This window comes from Gorilla gorilla, chromosome 3 (assembly GCF_029281585.2).
Source record: "Gorilla gorilla gorilla isolate KB3781 chromosome 3, NHGRI_mGorGor1-v2.1_pri, whole genome shotgun sequence".
NCBI classification, from domain to species: domain Eukaryota; kingdom Metazoa; phylum Chordata; class Mammalia; order Primates; family Hominidae; genus Gorilla; species Gorilla gorilla.
The window spans coordinates 25,762,508-25,768,666 of NC_073227.2; the positions used below are offsets into that span (position 1 = coordinate 25,762,508).

The following is a 6,159-nucleotide window of genomic DNA, read 5'->3' on the forward strand; positions in this document are numbered from 1 at the left end:
CAAGTGATACTACTGCCTGTATTTCCCAAAATGCTGGGATTACAGGCGTGAGCCACTGCTCTTGGCCCAGGGTAGTATTAAAGGAAGATCCCAGACCTGACAGAGGTGAAAATAAGAGAAAAGATTATTAGTCTCCTTTATTTTGGAAGCAGAAGAATGCCAAGAAATTCTTTAAAAGGCAAGTGGTTGGCCATTAATAATCGCCTGGGCTGGGAGTGCAGTGACTGTGGGACTTTGCATAATTTGAATGTTTATTTTATTCTAATATTTTTCCAAGAAGAAGCCATAATTTTATTTATGATAGAAACAGGTACAAATTTCAAACCAAGTTGCAGTTATTCTTTTGAAACACACAAAAACAGTCATTTTCAGGTGGTCACATTGTTAATTCTGTAATAGCAGTTACAATATGATTACTGTTGTTCTTCAAGGCTCGGACTGCCTTTGCTCTCAATACATTTGCTTGTGACATGACCAATTCTACGTCCTTAACTTCCACACCTGTATCATCAACCTTTTCCTCTCCAGTCTCCTCTTGTATAGTTGGAGTCTGTGTGTTTTCTTGAATGTTTGAGACAGCTCACGCTGTGTCTTAGCAGGTGCTACCCATGCTTGTTAAGATAAATCCTTGATCTTGGCTTCCCCAAAAACACACACATAGGTATCTGAAGCAGGGTTCTTGTAGACATCTGGTTTTGTGATGACAAAGAAGATATTCTTATATTTCCAGTAGTGACTGTAGTAACCCCTGTTATCTACGGAAGACCGAGTTTGGACATAGCCTTACGTGCCTTCTTTTCACTCTAACTCTGTTTTGCTTTACTGATTAACACTCATTGATTTCAGCTGCTGCTGCCAGCTGGGCTGCTTGTGTGGTATCTCTGTGGAATCCTGTTCCTCGAGCTCTGGTACTGATTTATCACTGTCAGCTTCTGTTCCAGACCCGGTCTCCACCTGGGGCTGTGGCAACTCCTGCTCTGTAGCAAGAATGGTTTCTGTGGCTTCACCAGGCATTTAGTGCAGGGAACATGAGACCAGGATGGTGGCAGAAAGACAGCCAGCAAGAAGGCAACAGTTTATTTTTTAAAAACTAAATGGGGCTGGGCACGATGGCTCACACCTGTAATCTCAGCACTTTGGGAGGCCCAGGCAGGCAGATCACTTCAGGTCAGGAGTTCAAGACCAGCCTGGCCAACATGGTGAAATCCCATCTCTCCTAAAAATACAAAAATTAGCCGGGTGTGGTGGTGTGCACCTGTAATCCCAGTTACTTAGGGGGCTGAGGCAGGAGAATTGCTTGAGGCCAGGAGGCGGATGTTGCAGTGAGCCGAGATTGAGCCACTGCACTCCAGCCCAGGTGACAGAGCAAGACTCCCTCTCAAAAAAATAAAAATAAAAAAGAAAAGAAAAGAAAAAAACAAAAAAACACTAAATGTACATCATACGACCCAGCATTTATGCTCCTGGGCATTTATCCCAGAAAAATGAAAACTTATTTCTAGATGAAAGCTTGTACACAAATGTTCATAGCAGCTTCATTGGGAATTACCAAAAACTGGAAGCAACCAAAATGTCCTTCAATAGGTGATTGACAGAAAAATAAAACAAAACAAAACTGTGATACATCCATTCCGTGGAATAATACTCTGCAACAAAAAGGAGTGAATTACTGGTATACGTGAGAGCTTGAATGGATCTCAAGAGCGAATACTGGGTGAAAAAGTCAATCTCAAAAGTTCACATACATCCCAGCTACTTGGGAGGCTGAGGCAGGAGAATCAATTGAACCTGGGAGACGGAGGTTGCAGTGAGTCGAGACCATGCCACTGCACTCCAGCCTGGGCAACAGAGCAAGACTCCAACAAGTTCACATACGTTATGATTCCACTTATATAGCATTCTAGAGATAATACAATGATAGAGCTAGAGAACAAATTCGAGGTTGCCAAGGGTTAGGGATGTGAGGCGGTAATTGTGACTACAAAGGGGTAGCTCAAGAAGGATCTTTGTGGTGATGGAATAGGTTGGTATCTTGATGCCAGTGGTGGTTACAAAAATCTACATAAATGATAAAAGAACATTGAACTGTATGAACACCTTAGACCAATGCACCTTCCTGGTTTTGATATTACACTAATTATCTAGATGTAGAAGTAACCACTGAGGAAAACCAGTGAAGGGTAAGTGGAATCTCTCCGTACTTTCTTTCCAACCTCCTGTGAATCTACATATATATATATATATATATATATATATATATATATATTTTTTTTTTTTTTTTTTTTTTGAGGCAGAGTCTTGTTCTGTTGCCTGGGCTGGAGTGCAGTGGCGTGATCTCGGCTCACTGCAACCTCCACCTCCCTGCAACCTCTGCCTCCTGGGTTCAAGAGATTCTCCTGCCTCAGCCTCCTGAGTAGCTGGGATTACAGGCACATGCCACTACGCCCGGCTAAGTTTTGTATTTTTAGTAGAGACGGGGTTTCACCATGTTGGTTAGGCTGGTCTTGAACTCCTGACCTCGTGATCCTCCTGCCTCGGCCTCCCAAAGTGCTGGGATTACAGGCATGAGCCACCGCACCCGGCCACCAATAATTTTTTGTAAATAAAAAAAAATTTTTTTAAAGTAAGCATATCGCTGTTCACCAAACAAAAACACATCAGCTGGTCAGGCACAGAGGCTCATGCCTGTAATCCCAGCACTTTGGGAAGTCGAGACGAGTGGATTACTTGAGGTCAGGAGTTCAAGACCAGCCGTGCCAACATGGTGAAACCTCGTCTCTACTGAAAATACAAAAATTAGCTGGGCATGATGGCTCATGCCTGTAATCCCAGCTACTCAGGAGGCTGAGGAGAATCGCTTGAACCCAGGAGATGGAGGTTGCAGTGAGCTGAGATCGCGCCACTGCACTGCAGCCTGGGTGATAGAGTGAGATCCTGTCTCAAAACAAAAACCAAAGCGAAACAGAAATAAAAACACATCACCTTCCCTAGACTCCAAATTTTACTCTAGCTATATGCTAATACTTCCAAAATTGGCATCACTAGCCAGCATGACTCGCCTGCTCTCCAGACCCATATACCCAGCTGCCTATTGCATCTTTCCACTTGGATATCCCCAGGTTCCTCAAACTCAATTTGTGCAAAATGGAGCTGTCTTCCTTGCTACCTCCTTCATTACCCTCACCACAATTGCTTCTCCTCCTGGGTCTTCAATCTCAGTTGAAAGTAGGATATCCACTGTGTTGCTTAAGCTAGAAGTTTAGGAGTCATCTTTAAATTTCCCCTTCCCCTCGCTTCAGATCCAGTCCATCACGAAGTCATCTTGATCCTACCCTCCAAGTAGCATGGCAATTTTCCACCTCTCTCCTCTGCTTCAGCTCCATATAGGACAAGCCACCATCAACTTTATCCTGTGGCCTACAAAAGCGTTCAACCACTGGACCCTGCTTACCTGTCCAGCTCCATCTTCTCTTCACTATCTATACTGCAGCCACATCCCCCTTCTTCCAGTTCCGTGAAAGACCAGACACATTCTTCTGCCTTTCCTCACGCCTTTCACTCACCTTCTCTCCTCACCTGTATCAGTCTTGCTTTTCGTTCAGGTCGCAGCTTTACTGTTAATTTTTATGGGAGAACTTTCCTGACTCATGAATTAGGTAAGAGCCTTCTGTTCCGTGCTCTTGGAGCACTGCGTACTCCCCTCTCACAAGCTTTGCTCAGCTCACACTGGTGAATTGTCTTTCTTCCTTTCTGCACGATGTGCTGAATAAAGGCAGAGGTTATGTCTCTTGTTTATCTTATAACCCTGTGTGCCTATCTCATTACCTGCCATATAGTGGGTCCTCAACATATTTATTGTGAAGGAATGAAGCAAATAGATCAATGCTGGGGCTCATGAGTAAGTAAAGGAATTAAGCAAATAGATAAAATGCTGGGCTCAGGAGTAAGTGAAGGAATGAAGTGAATAGATCAATGCTGGGGCCCTTGTACCTCAGGACACTCTTGCTCATCTTGCTCACCTGCTGTATCCCCAAGTGTCTAGGGTACTGCTTGAAACAAAGCAGCCGTTCAATAAATATTTGCTGAATGAATGAATGGCTGCACATGCCGAATTTCCATCCCAGTAATCTGAGGAGGAATACATTACGCTGTCTGTGATACAGTTACACTGAGAACATCCTCTTAATTCTTAATTGACAAAGCAATCCTGAGATCAGATTACACAGGAAGGAAGAAAATATAAACAGAAACACGAAATAATATCTCAGGTCCTTACCCATGTTTTATTTACCTTCCCCCAAGTAAAACCATTTTTCACAACTTATTAGAAGACTAGATTTTCTTTCTAAAGGGGTTGAATCAGAGATACTCCAGATTTGGGGGCCCCAGACCCAGGTCAGGGAGGGGGAGACACCTAACAGAAAATAGGGAAATTAAGTGAAAAGCTGCAGACTGGATTATATGACCCCAGATATATTTCTCCTGATTTGCTCCCAAAAAAACTAGCAGTCAGGCTATTAAGACAGACGGGCAATTGAAGGATCCCCTTTAGGGGAAAGAGGAAGCCCAAGAAAAAAGCTTGCAGAGTTTGACATTTGGTGATGTCCCAATGAAATGATGGAGTCCCACCTAATCACGCAATAGTAATACCTACCAATTATCAGGTCTTTCCCATGAGCACGAAGAGGTTTCATTTGGCCTTTCAGTCCTCACTTTGTGTTTGTTTGCTCTTTTGTTTTTGTTTTTTAATACTTTCAACTTTTATTTTAGATTTGGGGGTACAGGTGCAGGTTTTTACATGGGTATGTTGAATGATGCTGAGGTTTGGGGTGCAATTGATCTCACCACCTGGAAAACTACTAAGTGAACATAGTACTAACATAGCTACTTTGTCAACCCTTACCCCCTCCCCACCCCCAATCCCTCACTTATTCAACAGCCAAAGATCACCAGGCATTGGAAGAAATCCTGCCAACGTCAAAGTGAGAGACCAAAACAAACAAATAAGAAATCAGAACTCAGAACAAACAGAGCCAATTCAGAGAGCAGAAAAAAAAAAAACTTCAGAGAAAGTGTAATTAATATCCACAAAAAGACAATAGTAAGTATTGCATCAATGAGAAAAGAAAGCTCTGGGAAATTAAATTTTTTGGTACCAGAAGTAAGAAATTCATAAACAAAAAAACAAAGAGATGAGAAATAGATCAATGTTTTTTTAAAAACATATGTTAAACAGATGTTCATGGCTCACACCTGTAATCCCAGCACTTTGGGAGACCAAAGCAGGTGGATCACTTAAGGTCTGGAGTTCTAGACCAGCCTGACCAAAACGGTGAAACACCATTTCTACTAAAATACAAAACTTAGCTGGGCATGGTGGCAGGTGCCTATAATCTCAGCTACTCAGGAGACTGAGGCAGGAGAATCACTTGAACCCAGGAGGTAGAGGTTGCAGTGAGCCAAGATTGCACTACTACACTCCACCCTGGGCAACAGAGCAAGACTCCCTCTAAAAAAAAAAAAAAGATACAAATAATAAAAAAAAAAGATGTTCAGTCTTTATTTGTGCTTAGTAGATGCCTAATATACAGTAGTAGCTGTTATCATCTCACTCAGAAGATAAATTTGCCAATGATCTTTGCACATGAGATTCCTTCTTTTTTTTTTTTCTTTTGAGAGACAAAGTCTCACTCTGTCACCCAAGCTGAAGTGCAGTAGTATGGTCATGGTTCAGTGCAGCCTAGATATCCTGGGCTCAAGGTATCCTCCCATCTCAACCTCCTGAGTAGCTGGATCTATAGGCACACACCACCATACCTGGCTAATTTTTTTATTTTTATTTTTGTAGAGACGGGGGCCTCACTATGTTGCCCAGGCTGGTCTCAAACTCCTGGACTCAAGCAACCTTCCTTCCTAGGCCTCCTGAAGTGTTGGAATTACAGGCATGAGCCACCACACCCAGCCTGAGATTCCTTCTAATTGAAATACATCTTCTAGGACTAGTTTATTAAAACAAATTTCAAAGTTTCACAGATATTATTTTAGAACATTAAACTTAGATTTGTACATAGCCATGAATTTATTCAGCATATGTAATATACAGTGCAATCGTATTGATTTAAACAGCATTAACAAATGCTGGTATTTGTTGCTGGCAAC

The 6,159-nt window shown here is 42.3% G+C and overlaps 1 pseudogene; it reads right to left on the reverse strand.

The window, feature by feature from the left end:
• Positions 1-376: 376 nt before the first annotated feature.
• On the reverse strand, positions 377-1,014 carry LOC101154288 (nascent polypeptide-associated complex subunit alpha-like; annotated as a pseudogene).
• Positions 1,015-6,159: the final 5,145 nt, after the last annotated feature.